This window comes from Lissotriton helveticus, chromosome 3_1 (assembly GCF_964261635.1).
Source record: "Lissotriton helveticus chromosome 3_1, aLisHel1.1, whole genome shotgun sequence".
NCBI lineage: Eukaryota > Metazoa > Chordata > Amphibia > Caudata > Salamandridae > Lissotriton > Lissotriton helveticus.
Window position 1 is genome coordinate 1603210810 of NC_136061.1, and position 23437 is coordinate 1603234246.

Below are 23437 nucleotides of genomic sequence, written 5' to 3' on the forward strand. Positions count from 1 at the left end.
TTTATCCTTTCTTTCCTGATCATCCTCAACTATATGTGGGCAATTGTTTGAAGCTCTATGAACAACAAACCAGCCATCTCAGAACGTCCTCTGACACTCAACTGATTTCTTTCAAAAAAACACTTAAACCGGTTTCTTAACCTTCCTTACCTCATTGGGTTAAGTGGGTTGTGTCTTTAGCCGGGGTTGATACCTCTATCTTTAGAGCTCATCCCTCTAGAAGGGCCATGGTATCCAAAGCTTTTGGGCAGGTTCACATCTAGAGGATATTCTGAGATTGGCCGATTGGTCAAGTGATAATACTTTTTGTACCTTTTATTGCAAACTTATTCTTACTGCTTCTTCTGTGGTGATAAGTATTCTTTAAACAAGCATAATAGAAGCCTCCGTGTCTTGCCATAAAATCTAGATTTTCCTTGTTTTACAAAGGAAAGTCTTTATTTTAATAAAGAGACAGAGGCGAGTATTATCTCACATCAACATGTTATTAACAATGTTTTCTCCCCCCTACAATTACCAGTGCTTCAACATCGACATCTACATGAAGTGCCTGATACTTCTAATTCTGAAGTTCCAGTGGCTTCTTCTCCATGTCTTTTTCAGCATGGTTTTCCTCCCTCAGATGTTCTTCCATCAGGTTCCAGATTTTTGGACTTTTTCTCAAGAAATTCTTACCCTGGTGTTATGTGCCCGGGTTAGTCCCATGTAGCGACTCAGCTCATTCCTTACATTATCCTATTTTTCACAATAACATTTCTGCTGTGACCTTTTTCACATATTTGCATGACCAACAATGTTGGATTAGTTTCTCTGAATCTATTTTGTGTACACATCTAGCTTTGCACAACATTATCATGATGCATCGAACATCATGTTCAAGGCTTTTCTACGCACTATGTACAAATGTCTTTCTATCTTTATCCACGGGGCGATAGGGCTAGCTACATATCCATAACATTGTTAATCTATACGCACATCGCAAAGCTGCTTTCTATTATTAATAAAGTGAAAGTTAGAGCCCAAGTTATTGGGTTCCGGGGCCTAGCTTGTGTTGTGGCTATTGACCAGTATGGTCAGGTAGAGCCAAAAAAAAAGAAAAATGTATTTCTCGAGTCCCCTCACTCACCAGGGTTGCCGCCCGGTGACATGCTTCATCATTGGGGCCATCCCAGTTCTCTCCGAAAATGGGCGCGCTACGACTTGCGAATTACGTAGGAGCACTTGTTTTGTGAAGGACTATGTGTGGTGCAAAGTGTAGTGGAGTGGGTGTGAGTGATTTAAAAATAAGGTGCTAGTGGGTCTCAACAAATTTATTTCTGCTCCTAGGTTTGGTATATTAAAAATGGGGTAGGACACTGTATTCCGACCTGTAATGAGGGTGGGATCAGCGTGCGGTTGACATGTTTCAAGCTTCCCCTAGCTTTTCTTCAGGACCACACAGGGACCAGCCCTGTGTATGCCACTCCTGTAAATCCCTAAATAGGAATATAAAGTGTTATATATACAACATACAACGCTGCTACTAATAAAGGCATGCATAAATGATACATACGATCTGACGCAATGCTGCTTATCTGTAAAACAATGAGATATAGTTAGTGGTACATTATCCCTTTCTCCTAGATATAGGGTACACAGTTGCCTTCACACTGCACGACGAATATATGTGGTTTTGCTCCATATAGGTGCGTGCAGGCTTTCAGGTCCGTTGTCGTGCTAAAAAAGATATATACATGGTGATTGTGGTGTGAATTCACATAATAAAATAACACAGGACTTAATGTGACATAGACGATAAACACACATGTAGACACATATTACATAAAAGAGATTCTCAATAATTACTTTGCGTGGTGCCTATTAGCACTCTATGGTCTCAGGGAGGGGCGCGGTGTCACCCTTTGGAAAATTCCTGGCAGTACGGAAAAAATTGGAAGCATAGTATGGTTTCTTAGTAAATAGCTCGAGGTTTGGCATATTTTTCGTCATTGTTTGGATTAGTTTAAGATCAAAACCTCTCCATATTGCGCGGGACCTTTTAGGGACGAAACGGTACACTTACTTCCTTACTGATGACTCCGCGTGCAGCTTCCCCGCCGGACCGCATCTTGGCGTGTCTCCGGTGAAGGAGTATTTGAGCACAGCATTTCCGGGTCTTCGGGATCACGTGTAAAGTTGTCGATCGACTTGACCGTTTGCCAGTGAGTTGCTGCGGCGGCCATTTTGGGAGGATGGGTATGGACACATCAATAAAGTTTGTTAAAAAAACGGAGCCCCCATGGATCGTGGATACTCGTTTACTTAAAGAGAATAGTTTTATAGCGTGATGGTTTACGTTGATATTATTTAGGATTGATAGAGGGGGTAGTTTTTTGTGTCCTGTCGCTCTCTGGGAAACTTTATTAAAAACGATAACATTACGTATACGGTTTATCTGGTGGATTAAATCTTTATGCAATTATGATTATAAAATTATGATTATAAAAAGCATTTATGTCACCAACCAGACCGTATTGTTTATCCTGCTGAAATATGGTGGTAGATTGCAGCATTTACTTCTTCAATATGGGGACAGTGAACAGAACATTCAGATATCATAAGAAAATCTGCAGTTGGGCCCAAAGGCTTTTATTCAGAGTGTGTGTGTATCACGGGTGTAATGTCAAATATTGAATGCACCCCAAGGAATGTCATCATTAAGCCCCTATATGTCTGTATGGAGCTTGAACACCCATCTTTGTTCACATCCTTGTTTTTGACGCATTCCAACACCACCGATTTCAAATCATTGAGTGTGTGTTGTTTCTCAATGAAGTGGTTGGTCATCCGAGTAGTAACACACTTGCAACGGATTTTCCTTCTATGTTCTACTATGCGAGTGCTCACCTTTCTGGTGGTCATGCCCACGTAATGCCGGTTACATGTGCATGTGATTAAGTAGATTACTCCGGATGTATTGCAGTTTGAGAAATGACGCAGTTCCCAGGATGTATTGTCGTTGAAAGACACTCGTTTGGTGGCTGATGTCAAATGACACACACTACACTTATTACATGGGTAATGTCCTGTGGTAGTGGGTGTAGTCTGATGGTTGGGTCTACTGTTCTTGGTCGTGTGTGCACTAGATAGTTTTTTAGATTCATCCCCCGACGATGACTGAAAATTGGTGTGGGTATGTTGAGGCCACCAATGTTGAGTATTGGCCAATGTTTCTTCACTATCTTAGTGATCTGGTCTGACACTTTGTTAAAAGTGGTAATACAAATTGATCGGTTGGTTTCAGTTGTATTTTTCACTTTTGGTTCTAAAAGGGCATCTCTATTGTTGTTACTGGCCCTCTTGTTTGCGTGTTTTAACAGTTTCTTCGGATAGTTCCTGTTTTTTAGTTTTTTACTCAGGTCTTCCGCCTGTGTCCTGTAGTCCTGCTTGTCTGTGCAGTTCCTTCTCAACCGTAGGAACTGTCCAAACGGGAGGTTCTGTTTCAGGTGTCTTGGGTGGAAGCTGTCATACGTTAGGAGACAGTTCCTCGCAGTTAGCTTGAAATGGGTTGTTGTCGTTAGTGTTCCTGATTTCGCCCAGATGTTGAGGTCCAGAAAGACTAGGTGTGCTCTGCTCATGGTATTAGTGAACTTCAGAAAACTGTCTTGACAGTTGAGCCAGGTGAAAAAACTGATAGCTTCTTCTTCACTGCCTTGCCAAATAAGTAGAATGTCGTCTATATATCACTTCCATAACTTAATATGTTGCATATGGGGATTGGTGGTATTTAAGATCTTCTTTTTCTCCAGTTGGTGGACATACAAACCTAGAAAAAATAAAGGAGGCCCCCTTACTGGACAAATATGGGCCCAGGGGAGAGATGCTGAAGAAATCAAAGGGTGTCCCTATAGCATATATCAACAGGACGGTTGTTATAGGCCAGGAGAATATATGCAACCACAATTGGACTTGTGAAAACACCTATCCTTTAAGTTTATCTAATAACAACAAAAATCAGGGAACACACTCATATTCAGAGACTTAGTCACTTTGGTAAATAGATCAATGGTCTTACTCATGTAACCACACAATTTAGGCAGAATAGGAACTGTTCCTACCCGGGTCACAGGCAGGGTGGATTTCTTTGAAAAATTTAAACAGGTATCTCTGTCACCTTTAATATGAAGAGTTTTTGCAAATTTGGATAAATGCCAATCAGTAGCATTAATATTTGCGTTTACCCATCTAGAAACTGTATGAATAGTACCACGCAAGAGTATTGGCACTAGTACTTGAGCAGTGTCGCAACGCCATATGAGGAGGCGACCCTGTAAGCTGACTCTGAGTAAATCCAGAGCAATTTTTATTTAAGGTAAGAGACGTAGTAAATCTTCTGTTACTTTCAGCCTGATTCATGTACATGCCGTTTTGCGTGTCCCTAATAGCGAATCATAGCGATTCGCTATTGAGGACACGCAAAACGGCATTCATGTAGGAATTGCTACTTAAATAGCGATTCCTACATGTTCTTTATTTGCGAGTAGCAATTTGCTACTCGCAAATACTCCCCATTCATTCCTATGGGCCAAGAGGCCCATAGGAATGAATGGGGAATTGCGAGTAGCAATTTGCTACTCGCAACTAAGATAGCGATTTTAAGGGTGGCAGGGGTGTCCAAAGGACGCCCTGTAGCACCCCTAAAATGCACTTTTGGACAGGTGTTGCGCACACACATGTCCAAAGGACATGTGTGTGTGCTACATGCAACTTTGAAAAATGCTTTTAAAAGCATTTTTCTGAGTTTTTGCTATTTACCGACAGGTCTGACCTGTCGGTAAATAGCGGCCCCAAAAGTCCAAAATCGCTATTTTGTTTTGCGTCATGAATAGCATTTGAGGAATCTCTATTAGAGATTCCTTAAATGCCATTCCACGCAAATGTGCGACTTCTTAAATAGCGATTTGTGCATTTGGTATCATGAATACCAAATGCAATAATCGCACTCGCAAAGGGCCAGATTCTCAGAATCTGGCCCTTTGCGAGTGCAATTTACCTACATGAATCAGGCTGTTTGTCTCTAGTAGATACAGACAGCAGAACTTATCTAGAACTAGCCACGTTTGATAACCACAACCAACCATGGCATGAGCAGAACTCACTTAGAACTAGATATGTTTGATAACCGCAATCAACCATGGCATGAACGAACATAATAGAGAGGTTTTTTGAGCTATTTGAAATATGTAAATGTAATATTTGTTTATTGCTCTCTGTATGTAAAAAAATGATGTTTCACAATGGAACCTCGGATTACTATTCTGATAGAACATCTGTATGTTTATTCTTATTATGTAAAGTTTTTGGGAATAGTTATGTTATTTGTATGGTAATTATGTATCTCTTTATAGAGAAACAGTCCTGAAGAAGGTGCCTATTACCAACACCGAAACGCTGCGTCGACATTTGTTCTCTTGAACAATTTTAATATATTGATGTGTTAAACCTTTTTTAATATGTCTTCTTGATGAATTTTATGATGTATAGGTTTTAAAAAAAAATGTGTGTAATTATACTATGCAGAATAACTATGTGTATATTTTAACTATACTTCTGTCTAGCTAGTAATCTGTGGCACAGTTCGTATTCTCAGCAAACAAAGAGTATTGTACAGAGTTCCCCAGTGGGAGCTAGTGGTTTAGCTCAGTTAGTCTTTTCTCTCAGTAGTTATGAAGGGATAAGTGCATGGTGTAGACCCTTTTCAGAATATAAGGATACCTCACACAGGTTACCGACAGGACAACAACTGTTGTCCCAGCCGATGGCCGTCCAGCGTCATCATCGGTATCCTGCTCCTACGGCAGGCTGGCGGTGCAATGCCCGTCGGGCAGCAAGGGGAGCTGCACTTTAGTGGAGATCTTTTATTCCGAGCCAACGGGTGTGTGTGTGTGAGGGGCCTATAAAGTGCAATAGTGAGCATGGGGGTGTGTATTTCTAAAAAAAGTCAGTCGAGTCCATTGGGCATTATTTTAATGGTCAGGCTCGCTGCTTTATTAAAAATAAGGGGTATTAAGGAGTGATGGGCAATGGGACCAATCCTTATTCAACCCTTGATGTGAATGCGGTCGACATGTTTCTTGCCATAAGGGCAATTCGTCAGGACCTTAGTGCTCATATGATTGCTGGAATCCTCTTAACTAAGAGTACCCCGGTATACGACCTGTGTAGTGTCGTCCAGAAATGGTTCCATGCGGAGGACCTCCTGGGAACTAGAGAGAAATAAGCAGACATTAATGATGTTAAAGCGCGTTGTGTACAGAATACATCATATAGTGCCTGTATTCAAAGTGACTTTCTAATGCGTGCCCAGTGAGTAAAAACTGCCTGTTTCATGACAGAGTTTAGTGGTACTGTGAGAGAAAAGTGGTTAAAAAATCCAGAGCGCGTGAAGGACACGTTCTGTGTTGGGCTGTCATGCTGTTTCGTTATAGCATGCATCTTAGTGAAGAGGCTGGGCTCACGGCTGTACAACGTGCTGAGTAGGGTGTGCAACCAAAATTCAAGGCCAGTGATAATGTTACACCCTAACACAGTCAGGTGGCGTGAGGAGCCTATGTTTAAGAATATATATGTAGACTAAGGAGTTTAGCCATACAAACAAAAAACCGCAAAGATAAAACCGATCGTGTATAGTTTGACACTCTGTCTCTAGGTGGGGTCGGTGCTGGCGTGGAGGTCGTGATCACCAGCGAGTATTAAAAACAAACAAAGTGCCCTGCTCGACAAGTGCGCGTGAGCGAGGACAATGTCAGAATCAAGGATACGCTTACCCGTTGTAATTTCACCTGAAGGCCTCACGAGCTGTCCAGGTGGGGCCAGCAGCGAGTGAGGAGTTCCTACAGGGAGAGTAAGGCATCCCGCGGGATCGTTAGAAAAATACGAGCCTTCACGCGGAACCCCGCGTGAAGGAGCCCAGCTAAGTAGTGACTTTCCGCGCGTCTGGCAGGGAGCACGCGGGGTTTCAAGGATTTGCTCAACACCTTACCTCAAAGGTCGCTGATGGCAGGCATCTCAGCACCTACCCCTCCCACGGTGAACCGAAGTCAGGACAGCCAGCAGGGTAGTTAGGCAATGTCCGGTGCAGATAAGGGAGAGTTGAGCGCGCACCAAGGGGGCGTGTCCCTCCGGTTGCTAGGCACCGGCACGCGGGAATGGAGAGCAAAGAGGGGTTAGCTCAAAACAGCGAGGCCAGCACACTGCAATGCGGGGGCCATCTTGGAACGGGCAGAGTGATCTGGTCTGTCATATTGGTAATCGTATAGGGATGGACAAAAGAAGTCCAGAATGATAACTATCTGGCGAGTGTTGTCCAGGGCACCCCATCGTTCAATCCCAGTTCGTCGCACTGTAGTCGATGTACCCATCTTTGTTCGAGTCTGAAGAGGGCTTGTTGGTTGAAGTTTGGTAAACATTCAAGGACAGTCCACCTAATGTTTTCTGGGAGATGATGGTTTTCTTTGCAGTGTTCATACAGCTTGGTGTGTGATTTGTGACACCGAATGTTGCTGTTGTGCTCCATTATTCGATGTTTAACTGGGCGCATGGTCATCCCAATGTACAACAACTCGCACGGGCAAATCAACACATAAATACATCTAGAACTGTTACAGTTGGTATGTTTGTTCATTGTCCAAGTGTAGTTGCTTTGGAGTACAATGGTCTTGCCCTGGATGGTCTGGGGGCATACAACGCAGGACCCACAGCGATAGTGCCCAGTAACTGGAGGAAGGTCCCAGAGGGTATTGACAACTTGGGTGTTAGTTTTCTTAGGACGGGTGTGAATCAGAGTGTCCTTAAGATTTTCCGTCCTTTTAAAGGCAAAGCGGGGGCGCGGTATCTCCATCCCAGCAGAGTTGAGAATGCCCCAGTGTGAATTGATTGTTTTTTTGAAGAATGAAGAGTGTTTCGTGAACGAGGTCACGCAGGTAATCGTGTCGTCTTGCTCCTTGGGATGTACTTCGAGCAGAGCCTCTCTATTGTTGTTAAGGGCTCTTTTGGTGGAGGTTTTCAAAAGACGAGTGGGGTAGCCCCGGTCCAGAAGCTTGGTTTGTAAGGACTGCGCTTGCTGTTTGAAATCAGTGATTGAACTGCAATTTCTCCGTAGGCGGAGGAATTGGCCGAAAGGTAAATTGTCCCTTAGGGATCTAGTGTGGTGGCTGGTATAAGGCAATAGACTGTTCCTGTCAGTGTCCTTTTTGTATAGAGTGGTACTGATAGTGGTTGGGTCCAGTGATATAGTAAGGTCCAGAAAAGGTATGGATAGATTGGAGATCGTGCCCGTGAACTTTAGAAATTGGTCTTGTTGGTTTATCCACGTACAGAAGGCCTCACATGTCATACGGTCACCCTTCCAGAACACCAGGATGTCGTCGATGTACCGACGCCAACACGTGAGGTTTTCACGGTATGGATTGTGTTCAGGGGGGTAGATGCACTTCTTCTCAAATGATGCCATATAGATACATGCCAGGCTCGGCGCAAAGGTCGAGCCCATCGATGTTCCACGGACTTGGTGGTATAAGTTGGATTCATATTTGAAAAAGTTCTCAGTAAGTGCAATGTGTGCCAACTCCATTATGAAAGATATCGGGGTGGGAGACAGCCACTCCTCTTGTCGTAGAAGGGAGTCCACTGCTTCCAGCGTGGCCTGTTGAGGAATGTTTGTGTACAACGCTTCCACGTCGAGGGTAAGGAGGAGATCGATGTCTTCTCTGCCATCCATGTCGTCAATGAGACGTAGCACATCTCTGGTATCTTGAAGGTAAGACGGGATCGATTTGACCAGAGGCTGGAGAAATGCATCGCAAAATTGGGACAAGGGTTCTAAAATAGAACCGATTCCGGACACGATCGGTCTTCCTGGGACTGGGGTGGTGCCCTTGTGTATTTTGGGCAGAGTGTAAAAATACGGTGTGACCGGGTCCGTTGTTACCAGGAATTCTGCCTCTTTTTTGCTGATCCATTCATTAGTCTCTGCTTCAATGACAAGAGACATCACGGTAGTAGTCAGTCGATTGGTGGGATCCTCAGTCAGTAGTCTGTAGTGGGTTGTGTTGGCTAATTGGCGTCTGCACTCCCGATCATAGTCGTCATAATTTTGTATGACCGTAGCTCCCCCTTTGTCAGCTTGCTTGATGACGATTGAGGTGTCCCTGCCAAGGGAGGTGGCTGCCTGTCTTTCAGCATTGGACAGATTGTTAAAGGGTTTGATTGAAGGTTTCTTCTGCATGGTTCTCAGGACTGCTCTTTCAAAAGTCAGGACCTCTGGTGGTACCATCCCGTCAGACGGGGTGAAGGCCGAAGGTTTCCTTAGGCCTGTGTCCTCACTGGGGATTTCTGGCCGATTATCAAAAAAGGCTCGGAGACGTATCTTTCTGAAGAACTGCTTTAGCTTAATCATTTCCTGAAAGGAGTCAGGGATCGGGGTGGGGACAAATCCAAGGCCTTTTTCCAGGACACTCTTCTCTGTAGTAGAGAGGGTTCTTTTTGATAGGTTCACGATCAAACTCGTCTCCCTCTGGTTGTCGCGCTCCTGGTTTCCACCCCAGTCGGCTCTGGCGTCTGGTCCTGCCAATGTACTCCCTTGTTTCCGCCTCGCTTTCGCCCTCTTCCTCTGCCCCAACCTCTGCCTTGAAAAGGAGGCGGATTAAGAGGGTAGAATTGCGGGGGGCCTTGTGAGTAGAAGGGATACTGCCACGGTGGTGGTAAATGGGGTGGGCCATGGAACACTGGACCTTGATGATATCCCTGTTGCCAGGGACGTGTGGGTCGTGCATTTCTCGCCGGGTTGCCACCACTGGAGTCACTGCTTGTGGAACCCCGTCTGGTGTCCGTGCTCGAATTCTCGTCCGAAGAGTAGGTGTTCTTCTTCGCTTTAAAATCATCTTTAAGGTAGGGGTATACCTTCTCCTTTGCGAATTTGGCTATGTCCTTCTCCAATTTGGTGGTTTTCTGTTTGAGTAAGAAGTCGTGGTGGTCAATCATCTCTTGGTTGATCTCAGAGAGTTTTGTGGTAAATGCTGTTTTGTTGTTCTTTGAAGTAGCGTTCTTCATGGTCGCTTCAAGGACAGAAATTTTCTCTTGTAGTGCTTCAGATAATCGTCTCGCAGTTTGGCTAATCAGAAATAGCAGGTCCTTGGTGCATTTCCAGGAAACCTGGCACCAGTCTACTTTAAAGCGTTTGTCATCAAGGAACAGTCTGGGGATGGTGTTTACAATTAGGCCCTGTGGTGCTATGTTGCTCCTCAGGTACTCTGTCATCATAATCCCATGGATCGTTATTCTAATCAGTTCTTTCTTCATTTCGCTTAGTATGGACCACTCATCAGAGGAGGCTCCAGATGTGGCAGCAGGGGGATTGTTGAGTAATGAAGGCGTGTTCCTTAGTGTTTCAGCTATGGTGTCTTCATCAAAGCTGAGACCTGGGACATCCTCCATATTGAAGTGCGGTATGGGAAGGGTGCCCTGTACTACGTGAGCCAGAACAGAGTGTCAAAACAAGGTGATCTTAGCGCAAGATATACTGTGCGGTTTGGTCCAGGGGAAAGAGAGCTCCTCGCCCCTGGTAACCTGTGGCAGAAGTTTCCCGTGCGACAAGCACGCCGAAATTGGTATCAAACAAGGGAAATAAAAGTGGACGATTTTTAAGGGGGTCCAATGTACTCGTCCTAGGCAACAGCAAACAAAGAGTATTGTACAGAGTTCCCCAGTGGGAGCTAGTGGTTTAGCTCAGTTAGTCTTTTCTCTCAGTAGTTATGAAGGGATAAGTGCATGGTGTAGACCCTTTTCAGAATATAAGGATACCTCACACAGGTTACCGACAGGACAACAACTGTTGTCCCAGCCGATGGCCGTCCAGCGTCATCATCGGTATCCTGCTCCTACGGCAGGCTGGCGGTGCAATGCCCGTCGGGCAGCAAGGGGAGCTGCACTTTAGTGGAGATCTTTTATTCCGAGCCAACGGGTGTGTGTGTGTGAGGGGCCTATAAAGTGCAATAGTGAGCATGGGGGTGTGTATTTCTAAAAAAAGTCAGTCGAGTCCATTGGGCATTATTTTAATGGTCAGGCTCGCTGCTTTATTAAAAATAAGGGGTATTAAGGAGTGATGGGCAATGGGACCAATCCTTATTCAACCCTTGATGTGAATGCTGTCGACATGTTTCTTGCCATAAGGGCAATTCGTCAGGACCTTAGTGCTCATATGATTGCTGGAATCCTCTTAACTAAGAGTACCCCGGTATACGACCTGTGTAGTGTCATCCAGAAATGGTTCCATGCGGAGGACCTCCTGGGAACTAGAGAGAAATAAGCAGACATTAATGATGTTAAAGCGCGTTGTGTACAGAATACATCATATAGTGCCTGTATTCAAAGTGACTTTCTAATGCGTGCCCAGTGAGTAAAAACTGCCTGTTTCATGACAGAGTTTAGTGGTACTGTGAGAGAAAAGTGGTTAAAAAATCCAGAGCGCGTGAAGGACACGTTCTGTGTTGGGCTGTCATGCTGTTTCGTTATAGCATGCATCTTAGTGAAGAGGCTGGGCTCACGGCTGTACAACGTGCTGAGTAGGGTGTGCAACCAAAATTCAAGGCCAGTGATAATGTTACACCCTAACACAGTCAGGTGGCGTGAGGAGCCTATGTTTAAGAATATATATGTAGACTAAGGAGTTTAGCCATACAAACAAAAAACCGCAAAGATAAAACCGATCGTGTATAGTTTGACACTCTGTCTCTAGGTGGGGTCGGTGCTGGCGTGGAGGTCGTGATCACCAGCGAGTATTAAAAACAAACAAAGTGCCCTGCTCGACAAGTGCGCGTGAGCGAGGACAATGTCAGAATCAAGGATACGCTTACCCGTTGTAATTTCACCTGAAGGCCTCACGAGCTGTCCAGGTGGGGCCAGCAGCGAGTGAGGAGTTCCTACAGGGAGAGTAAGGCATCCCGCGGGATCGTTAGAAAAATACGAGCCTTCACGCGGAACCCCGCGTGAAGGAGCCCAGCTAAGTAGTGACTTTCCGCGCGTCTGGCAGGGAGCACGCGGGGTTTCAAGGATTTGCTCAACACCTTACCTCAAAGGTCGCTGATGGCAGGCATCTCAGCACCTACCCCTCCCACGGTGAACCGAAGTCAGGACAGCCAGCAGGGTAGTTAGGCAATGTCCGGTGCAGATAAGGGAGAGTTGAGCGCGCACCAAGGGGGCGTGTCCCTCCGGTTGCTAGGCACCGGCACGCGGGAATGGAGAGCAAAGAGGGGTTAGCTCAAAACAGCGAGGCCAGCACACTGCAATGCGGGGGCAATCTTGGAACGGGCAGAGTGATCTGGTCTGTCATATTGGTAATCGTATAGGGATGGACAAAAGAAGTCCAGAATGATAACTATCTGGCGAGTGTTGTCCAGGGCACCCCATCGTTCAATCCCAGTTCGTCGCACTGTAGTCGATGTACCCATCTTTGTTCGAGTCTGAAGAGGGCTTGTTGGTTGAAGTTTGGTAAACATTCAAGGACAGTCCACCTAATGTTTTCTGGGAGATGATGGTTTTCTTTGCAGTGTTCATACAGCTTGGTGTGTGATTTGTGACACCGAATGTTGCTGTTGTGCTCCATTATTCGATGTTTAACTGGGCGCATGGTCATCCCAATGTACAACAACTCGCACGGGCAAATCAACACATAAATACATCTAGAACTGTTACAGTTGGTATGTTTGTTCATTGTCCAAGTGTAGTTGCTTTGGAGTACAATGGTCTTGCCCTGGATGGTCTGGGGGCATCCAACGCAGGACCCACAGCGATAGTGCCCAGTAACTGGAGGAAGGTCCCAGAGGGTATTGACAACTTGGGTGTTAGTTTTCTTAGGACGGGTGTGAATCAGAGTGTCCTTAAGATTTTCCGTCCTTTTAAAGGCAAAGCGGGGGCGCGGTATCTCCATCCCAGCAGAGTTGAGAATGCCCCAGTGTGAATTGATTGTTTTTTTGAAGAATGAAGAGTGTTTCGTGAACGAGGTCACGCAGGTAATCGTGTCGTCTTGCTCCTTGGGATGTACTTCGAGCAGAGCCTCTCTATTGTTGTTAAGGGCTCTTTTGGTGAAGGTTTTCAAAAGACGAGTGGGGTAGCCCCGGTCCAGAAGCTTGGTTTGTAAGGACTGCGCTTGCTGTTTGAAATCAGTGATTGAACTGCAATTTCTCCGTAGGCGGAGGAATTGGCCGAAAGGTAAATTGTCCCTTAGGGATCTAGTGTGGTGGCTGGTATAAGGCAATAGACTGTTCCTGTCAGTGTCCTTTTTGTATAGAGTGGTACTGATAGTGGTTGGGTCCAGTGATATAGTAAGGTCCAGAAAAGGTATGGATAGATTGGAGATCGTGCCCGTGAACTTTAGAAATTGGTCTTGTTGGTTTATCCACGTACAGAAGGCCTCACATGTCATACGGTCACCCTTCCAGAACACCAGGATGTCGTTGATGTACCGACGCCAACACGTGAGGTTTTCACGGTATGGATTGTGTTCAGGGGGGTAGATGCACTTCTTCTCAAATGATGCCATATAGATACATGCCAGGCTCGGCGCAAAGGTCGAGCCCATCGATGTTCCACGGACTTGGTGGTATAAGTTGGATTCATATTTGAAAAAGTTCTCAGTAAGTGCAATGTGTGCCAACTCCATTATGAAAGATATCGGGGTGGGAGACAGCCACTCCTCTTGTCGTAGAAGGGAGTCCACTGCTTCCAGCGTGGCCTGTTGAGGAATGTTTGTGTACAACGCTTCCACGTCGAGGGTAAGGAGGAGATCGATGTCTTCTCTGCCATCCATGTCGTCAATGAGACGTAGCACATCTCTGGTATCTTGAAGGTAAGACGGGATCGATTTGACCAGAGGCTGGAGAAATGCATCGCAAAATTGGGACAAGGGTTCTAAAATAGAACCGATTCCGGACACGATCGGTCTTCCTGGGACTGGGGTGGTGCCCTTGTGTATTTTGGGCAGAGTGTAAAAATACGGTGTGACCAGGTCCGTTGTTACCAGGAATTCTGCCTCTTTTTTGCTGATCCATTCATTAGTCTCTGCTTCAATGACAAGAGACATCACGGTAGTAGTCAGTCGATTGGTGGGATCCTCAGTCAGTAGTCTGTAGTGGGTTGTGTTGGCTAATTGGCGTCTGCACTCCCGATCATAGTCGTCATAATTTTGTATGACCGTAGCTCCCCCTTTGTCAGCTTGCTTGATGACGATTGAGGTGTCCCTGCCAAGGGAGGTGGCTGCCTGTCTTTCAGCATTTCGTATTCTGCCTAAATTGTGTGGTTACATGAGTAAGACCATTGACCATTGATCTATTTACCAAAGTGACTAAGGGCCCGATGTAGGTAGGCATTTACCGGTCGGTAACGGGCGAATTCGGCCATTACCGACCGGTAAATACCTTTTCCAATGTAGGGGGCATGTATTTACAGATTCGGTATTTTTACCGAATCTGTATTTACCGAATCGGTAAAATTACCGAATTGGTAAATACAGATTCGGTAAAAATACTGAATCTGTAAATGCAGATGTAGGTGGCGCTTTAAATAGTGCCACAGGCCCCTCAGAATTAGTTATTTACCATGTAATACTATTGCATGGTAAATAACGAATTCAGGTGTACATGCACATCTGTGCATGTACACCTATGCCATGTGACACACAGACATGCCCTTAGGGCATGTATGTGTGCCACATGGCACACAAGACTGACATTGGGGTGCTACAGGGTGTCAAAGTGACACCCCGTTCCCCCTGGCAGGATTCTGTATTTACCAATTCGGTAATTACCGAATCGGTATTTGCCATTGATTCCTATGGGCTTCAAGGCCCATAGGAATCAATGGCAAATGCTGATTCGGTATTTACCGAATCGGTAAATACCGAATCATACAGATTCGGTAATTTAAAAAGAACATTTACCTACATCTGCCTACTTCATATTTACCTACTCTTAAATACCGAATCGGTATGATTCGGTATTTAAGAGTAGGTAAATCGAAATTACCTACATCGAGCCCTAAGTCTCTGAATATGAGTGTGTTTCCTGGTTTTAGTGGTTATTAGATAAACTTAAAGGATAGGTGTTTTCTCAAGTCCAATTGTGGTTGCATATATTCTCCTGGACTATAACAAGCGTCCTGTTGATATATGCTATAGGGACACCCTTTGATTTCTTCAGCATCTTTGGACATACAAACCTGCCACACTCGGCGCAAAAGTGCTGCCCATGCTCTTCCCATGTTGTTGGCAATACAGTGTCTCTTCAAAACAAAAAAAGTTTTCGGTGACGGCCAAACGACAGCATTCTAGCACTACATGTCTTGGTGTGTGGTACTTCCATTCTTCCTCAAAAAGAACTTCTTCAAGGATTTCCAAAGTCTCCTTATGGGGCAGACTCGTGTAGAGACTTTCCACATCTAAACTAATCAGAATACTAGATGAGGGGTCAAACAATTGGTCTTTTAGGAGGCAAAGGACAGCTTTCGTGTCTTGGAGGTAGGTATCGGTTTTCTGTATTATTGGTCTAAAAAAAGCTCCTGCATATTTTGAAAGGGGTTCTAGGATGGACCCTATCCCCGAGATTAAGGGTCTGCCTGGTGGATTTTCCAATTGCTTGTGGATTTTTGGGATTGTATAAAAATAAGGAGTGACTGGTTTGGTGTTGACTAGGAATTCAGCCTCCTTTTTGCACATCCAGTTGTTGGTGATTGATTCCTCAATCAGAGATGCAATGGATATCCTCAGACGTTCTGTGGGGTCCTCTTTTATGATGGCATAGTTCCTGACGTCCGCCAGGAGTCGTAGGCATTCTCCTTTGTAGTCTATAGAGTTTTGAAGGACGATCGCTCTGCCCTTGTCTGCTGGTTTAATGGTAATTCTTTCATCCTTGGAAAGTTGTTGTATTGCTTCTTGTTCAATCTTGCTCGTGTTCTGGAATACCTTCACTGTTCGTGGGTCCAGGCCCTTCACCTCTTTCATGATAGCTTTCTCAAAAGCCAGAAGTTCGACTGGGAGGTTATTGGATGGTGGGGTGAAGGTGGATTTCTTCTTCAGTCCTGTGTCACTACTGGACGTATTGATGGGTTCCTTGTCCTTAAAGAAAACTTGAAGCTTGATTTTTCTCAAAAATTCTTTCAACTCGCAGCAGAGTTTGAATCTGTCAATATGGGGGGTAGGTATAAACCCTAAACCTTTGTTTACTACTTGTAGTTGTGTTGTAGTTAGTGTCACATCAGACAGGTTGACCACTAGACTTGGTTGTGACTCGTTGTTGGTTCTGGGGGACCCATGCTGTGTGTGTGGCGCATTGCTGTCTCTATGGGTTGTACCCACTGCAGGTGTTGTCCTTTTCTGTTTTTTGCCCATTGTATGGGTTTGCCCCCACCTAAAAAAGGCCTTCTTTGGTTTTCTTGGCGTGGTTCCCAGTGCTGGAAAGGTTGTTGGTGGATTAGCAGGGGAGGCACTTCAGCTGACACCGAGGGTCCCTGTATTCTGAGACTTTACCACACAACGGTCTGACATCTTGTGAGGGGTGTCCAGTTCATAACCAAGACAGGCTCCTAAAGTGCCTCCCACAAGGTAATGGGGTTGGATCGACCATGGGGGGATTCTTGGCCTTACACCTACAAGCACTATATGTACACTTAGAGTAGGGTTTGCATGTACTCATGATTACTGCCTTGTTTATATTCCTGCATATATACACTGTTTCAGTACCATGGTATAATTGTATCTACTATTCAATCATTTGGTGCTTGTAATCACTTTCATCTGCTTCTGTCTACTAATTTTTGCAGCACATGTATTCTGTACCAGAATAATTTTGGTTCAATAAATATATTGAAAACATCCCACTGTGTATTCTGAATATTTCTCTGAGCACTAGTAAGCACGAGTGACTGGGCGAAAGGTTCTAATCTGTTTCCACGATCCCTGAGGGGTCAGGGTTCTCTTGCTCAGTGGTTGCCAGAAACCATTTGCTCCCTGGTAAGGTTAGAGGGGCTTATGGTGACACTGTAAGCAAGCTGGTCTCTAGGCCAACATATCATGCAGGGGTGAAAACACAGGACCTATTGCACACCAGTTCAATGAAGTATAGAAAAAATGTCTCAATGGACATGTATAAGTTCCAGTTTCACAGTTGAAGAAAGAAGAACGATGGGTAATACGATTCCTCTTTTATTAGAAGGATGTCCAGCCGACACGTGTTTCGTCGCCAAGCTGTAACAGCGCTTGCACGACTCCTCAGGGCTGTTGCGAGGGGATACCGAATAACAGGTCGCTTAGCCGGTGATACTTCCGACCCGGCCCCGCTCGAGACCAGGTTCCGTAGTTGTCAAAAGACGTCAAGGTGAATTATCCAGGGTCACCAGAAATTGTACGGTGATGTGCCTTAAAATTAAGAAGTTAGTGCTCTGGGTCCACTTTTGTTGCGCGGTACCGTAGCAGAGTGAATGAATCCACACGGTCAATTGAAGTACGTGTGAGGGCACATCTAAGTTGAGGCCAGAAGTTGGACGATTATCCATCCATCAGAGCCGAGTGGCGAGAAAGAATCTGCAGGGAGGGTGCTCCCGCGAAGTTAGTTCCGGGTGTGGACCCGTGCAAACGCTGTTACAGCTTGGCGACGAAACACGTGTCGGCTGGACATCCTTCTAATAAAAGAGGAATCGTATTACCCATCGTTATTCTTTCTTCAACTGTGAAACTGGAACTTATACATGTCCATTGAGACATTTTTTCTATACTTCATTGAACTGGTGTGCAATAGGTCCTGTGTTTTCATATATACGGCGTGTGTCTCGGCACACACTTTATGGAGGGGTTTAGGGCTTTTGTCCCCTCACCTACCTGCACCTAGACTTAATAATATCACATCCACTACCGTGAGCAGTGCGCCTAGTATTTCCCTCACCTTAATAAAACCCAGTTCTTTTCAGGTTATATCATGCAGGGGTGCTCGGAATCAGTCTAGGCACCTCGTCCAAAGTTTATGTTGTCCAACAAATGTGCAGGTCCTACAGATTAGTGGTAACTACACTACACTGGTGTTGGCAGTTTGTCTGATTTTTCTAATTTTACGGTAATTTCATTCCTCTACATAACTTCTTGTATAAGAAAAGAGGGCTGTTCCCAGTCAAGATAGGTGTTTTACACTACTAATCTGTCCCTATTTGCTGTTTGTCTCCTGCATTTTGGGATTTGCAGTTTTTGTTATATCTTGACTGCTGTTGTTTAAAATAAAGCAAATTAAGAAGGCATGATAGGAGCCTCCGTGTCTTTAATAAAATTAAGACTTTCCTTTGTAAAACTAGGAAAGTTTAGATTTTACACCCATCTCATTCATCCTAGCATTGTCGGTGGAATCCGAACATGTACATGTCTTCTAGTTTTCGGGAAACCCATTGACTGATGTCTCTCTTTTTTTTTTATAAACCGTTTTTATTGCAGAAAATCAAACAAAATACAGCATGTCTTTACCATACTTCTGCTCCGCTGCGGATGGCGCACAGCACCCATCCTAGTGAGATGTCGCACACAGCCATTTAGCCCACAACCCGGAGGTTGGGCGGCGCTAGTCAACGAATCGTTCTTTGCAGCATCCTTGAGCGTGCGCTTTTGACTTATTCGGAGTATTATATTCCGCTTTTTATAGTCATTCGCCCCTCCCACCCCAAACTCCCGCCCAACTCCAACCCCTTCTTCCTTAGTCCCCCCCTCCCTCCCTATGCTCCGCTCACATGCATATAGATGGTGCTACCAGAAGTGACTAACAGACTATTGGGAATGTGCCCTTGGAGTGTTTGTGGGAACCTCGTCGTCCATGTCAGAAAGTTCTTCCTCCTCCTCCGCCGTGCTGTCTCGCAAAGCCTGCACTAGAATCTCCCACTCCATTGCTGCCTCCAGTGCCCTGTCATCTGATTTGCGGCGGGCCAGCTGGTACCTCAGCGTGCTTTCACTTGCCGCCCACTTAAGCACCTCATTGAGCCACCGTCCATGCGTAGGGCTTTTCTTTGATTTCCAATGTCTTGTCAATTCTCTCTTGGCCAGGATCAAACCCATATCTATAAATGTGCTCGAAATTCTATTCTTGGGTGTATGCGGGAACCAGTGCAGCACTCCCACAGCTTTGGTAAGTTGCAACTCCCTATCCGTCGCAGTGCTCAATGTCTCAACAATCTCCCTCCAGTAATCTCGCAGGTGTGTGCAGTCCCAAAGCATATGTCCCAGGTCTGCTCCTATGGTATTACACCTGGGGCATGCCGCATCCTCCACCCCAAAGTACTTCCCTATCTTCCCTGGTGTGAGGTAAGCCCTATGAAGGACATAGAAATGTATCAGCTGAAAGCGAGCATTTCTCGTACTTCTCCTCGCCCGCCCCACTAACTGCGCCCAGGTGGTATCAGGGATCTCTATCTGTAGTTCAGCTTCCCAAGTAGTTTTTAGTGCTGTTAAAGGTTGTAGCGTTTCGCGCAGCATTCTGGAGTAGAGGCACGCCACCGCCCTACGCGTGCCAGCTGCCATCATGGTGTATTGACAAGCCATGGACGTGGTGGGCTCTTGGATCCCTTCCCCCCAGTGCACCTGCATCGCTCTTATGATCGCCGCATGCAGCAGAAAGTCCCCCCTTGGGAGGCCAAAACGGTCCTGCAGGGTCTGGTATGGAATCATCACCCCATCCTCATATAGGTCTCCCAACATCTGTAGCCCTGCTTCCTCCCAACCCTGTAAGCGCGACCAGTCGCCGCCATGAGGGAGCGCAGTTATCATACCCAGCGGAATCTCAGGCGCATACATGCGTCGTACCCCCGCTCGCTTCTGGGACCGGTTCCAGCAGAGCCTGAACGTCTGCTCCTCCAGCGATAAATCTCTGGCGGCCAACTTTTGCTGCAGAGCGATAAACGCCAGGACGTGCCTGGGGGTACCCTCCTCTCTCCCATGCTCTGGCCCTCGATACACCCTTGCCACCTCTTGCGTAAAAATCTGCGATTGAGCCGCCAGGTAATAAAGCTCAAAGTCTGGGACCACTAGGCCTCCCTCATCTTTCGGTCGAAGTAACGTGGTTAGAGCTATCCTGCGCCTACCCGTACCCCAGAGGAATGATATCAATAATGATTTCAGTTGGCACGAGGTATCCACACAGGTAGCGTGCGGAAGTAGTAAAGGAGGCGCGGCAAGGCTATCATCTTCACTAGAGATATACGTCCCGTCACCGGTATCGGGAGGGTGGCCCAAAAGGACATATTGCCCCGCAGTGCACGCGCACAGCGGCCCACATACCCCTGTAGTAGGTCGACCGCTCTATGATATATATGCACTCCTAAATATTTCAGACAACTGGGCTCCCAATTAAGCAGTGGGCGGAGGACCGGACGCAACTCCCCCCGTCGCAACGGGAACAGGCAAGATTGACCCCAGTTGACTTTTAGGCCAGACAGCCTGCCAAGGAGCATCAGAAGTCTTTCCGCCCCCTCCAACGCTTCTCTCGCGTTTTCCAGGAACAACAAGAGATCGTCCGCATATAGCGAGATAATCTGAGGACTGCCCCTATAAGTTAGGCCCTTATAATAATGCCCTTTCCTGGCTTCTGTTGCGACAGGTTCTCTCGCCAACGCAAAAAGCAAGGGGGAAAGTGAGCACCCCTGTCTAGTGCCATGGCACACCGGGTACTGATGTGACACAAGGGAGCCCACTCGTACCCGTGCCATCGCCGAGGCGTACAACACTTTCTTCCAGCAAATGTAGCCGTCGCCGAGGCCAAAACTCTGCATGTCCCTATACAAGTACGTCCACTCCAGACTGTCGAAGGCTTTCTCAATATCAATCGACAGCACCACTGGCATTTGTGTTCCCGGCATTGGCACCTCCAGTAGGCGCACTAGGCGGCGTATATTAGTAGTCGTATTTCGCGTGGGAATAAATCCGGATTGATCCCTGTGGACCAGATCCGGCATGTGGTGCAATAGCCTGGTCGCCAGGATAGTGCTCAGGATTTTATAGTCCGTCGTCAGCATGGATAACGGTCTGTAGGATGCTGGGTTCCTGCTCTCCCTTCCCTGTTTCAGCAACGGTATCATCAGAGCCTCACACATGGATTCAGGTAAGCGCCCTCGAGATTTGGCCTCATTGTACACTACCTGGAGTCGCGGGGCCAGTTGTTCTATATATTTGCTATAAAATTCTATGGGCAGCCCGTCTAGCCCCGGAGTTTTGTTGCGAGCCATTCGTTTCACCGCACTCCTAATCTCACCTAGTTCGATATTTTTGCCCAGGGCATCCGCTTGCTCCGGTTCCAGTTGCGGTAACTGCAGCCCTTTCAGGAAGGTGTCAATCTCACTTTCTTGCCCATCCAGCGCGCTCGTGTAGAGCGTTTCATAATACGAACGGAAGCAATTCAGTATCCCCGTCTGAGTTTCGTATACACGGCCATCCTCCCCCTCCACGGTTAAGATCGGGTGGCTGCGCCTAGTGGGGTTCGCCAGCCAAGCAAGCAGTGTTCCCGCCTTGTCCCCCTCAGCGTGTGCTCTCGTTATGTAGGTTTTATGGTCAAAGCCGCGGAGCCGCTCCATTTCAACAGCAACCGCTTCCCTGGCCATGCAGACCTCCGCTTGCAGCTCCGGGCGATTAGGCTGTGCTATTTCTGCGTTCCGCAGAGTTCTTTCCGCTTTCTCCAGATCATCCACTAAGGTCTTGCGCACCCCAGCGTATTTCCCAATGCAGTGGCCTCTGACAACAACCTTAAAGGCATTCCACTCCGTCGCCCTAGACGTCGTAGTGCCCTCGTTTTCAGCAAAGTACTGTGTGACCCTGTCCCCTAGCGCTTCTCGAAATAATAAGTCATCCAGTGTGTCAGGTCGCAGTTGCCACATTGAGACACACGAGGACTCTGTCATCCAGTTCAGCGTGAGCAATAAGGGGTTATGATCGGATAACGTGCGGGTTAAGTATTCCGTATTCGCCACCATGGGCAGCACTAGTGGGGAACACAGGAAGGTGTCAAGGCGAACATGGAGGTTGTGCAGGCTGGAGTAAAAGGAGTAATCCCTCGCGGTTGGGTGCCGCACTCGCCAGGCGTCCTGTAATTCCCACCTTCTCTGCCACTCAAGCCGTCGCTTCGCCAAGCGGTGCACTGGGGACGCACCCAGAGGGGATGGGATCTCTCCAATGCAGTATCTGCCACTGAGTTAAGGTCCCCACCCATAAGAATGGGGCCCGCTAGGTAACTCGCCAACGCTCCAGACAGTTTCGTGTAGAAAGGGGCCTGATCAGTATTGGGTGCATATACACTGCATAACACTATATTCTTGCCCTTAAGCTTCCCTTCCACTGCTACGAACCGTCCCTCCGGGTCTATTGTAAGCCTGGTCGCTTGAAAAGGAGTTCCCGCCCGTACCCAAACCAGCGCACCCCTTGCAAATGCAGAGAATGTGATATTAAACAGTTGCCCTCTCCATCTGCTCTGCAGCGCTATGCCCTCCTGCTTTGTCAAATGCGTTTCCTGCAATAGTGCAATCTGGACTCCTCTCCGAACCAAATAAGCGTGAATTTTATGCCTCCGTGCCATCGTGTGTAGTCCCCTCACATTCCAAGTTATGCACTTCACTGTTCCTGTACTAGCCATGAACCCAACTTGTCCAAAGTCGACCAGCGTTTGCCCGCATCCAGGCACAGAAGGTTGCACTCTCCCACCCCGACCGTAAAACAATATACCCCCCCTCCCCCACCTCCCCGCCTCGAGTCTCCCCAACTACTCTCGGCCCCCCCCCAGAACAGGACCCAGCTTCGCGAAAGCAGCTCCCATCCAAACCTCGTAAGGGCTAGTTAACCCCCCCAACTGCCTGACTAATCTGTAGTCTGCACCACGGCTGCCTTATGGGCCTGGAAGGTGTAACTCGGCTCCGAAGGTGGTCCCGGCAGACCCAACATCCCCGCCCCGCAATCCCCTGCAAAACTCACGAAACATCCATCGTGCTCAGTTGTACAGTGCAGCATCGGGTGGCTTCGGCCCCCCCAGGCCTCATGGTAGGCCAACACGAAACTTCTCCGTTATCACTCATCAATCAGTCCTCCCGACGTCTGCGGTGTCACCACCGGACCTTTGACACCATTAAGTTCCGATAGGTCCGTTTCCGACCCAGTGACACGGCCCTCCAAGTCCGAGCTCCCACCTGAGCGATTCCTCACAGCTCCCGACAAGTCGATGACCGCTTGCAATGCAGCCCTCCTCTCCCCTTCCGTTTGCGACTCAGTAGGTTTCCCAGTCCTTTGCCGGCGGTTCCTGAGCCTCTGCGACTTCCGGGTCGGCTGCCGATTCCTCTCTTCCTCAGCTCTGAATTTTGCTCCATCCGTTCCGGCTTTATAAGTATCCCACCATGTCCAGGCATC